General features: G+C 34.8%; 1 protein-coding gene across 5 annotated transcripts in view; it reads left to right on the forward strand.

Moving 5' to 3' along the window:
- Fbxw7 (F-box and WD repeat domain containing 7) overlaps positions 1 to 253 on the forward strand; it is a 163,436-nt gene that overhangs the window by 43,098 nt on the left and 120,085 nt on the right. The window lies entirely within an intron of this gene.

Genomic DNA, 253 nt, shown 5'->3' on the forward strand with positions numbered 1-253 from the left:
AAAAAAAAAAAAAAAAAAAAAAAAAGAAAAGGAGAGGTTTTAGTAGTTCAGATAGTTGAGAGATCTTTTGTGGGTGCTGGTGCTGGGGCGGCTCACAGCAGTAACCTTTCTGAGTAACCACAGTGCTTCTTACAACCGTTTAGTTAACTGCCCATTGCCTGAAATCAAGTCCAGATTTTAGAGTAACCAGACAGTTCTTCATGAACCAACGACTATTTTCTTTTCTTTTCTTTTCTTTTTTTTTTTTTTTTTT

The sequence above is a fragment of the Mastomys coucha genome, unplaced genomic scaffold (assembly GCF_008632895.1).
Source record: "Mastomys coucha isolate ucsf_1 unplaced genomic scaffold, UCSF_Mcou_1 pScaffold16, whole genome shotgun sequence".
Classification (NCBI taxonomy): domain Eukaryota; kingdom Metazoa; phylum Chordata; class Mammalia; order Rodentia; family Muridae; genus Mastomys; species Mastomys coucha.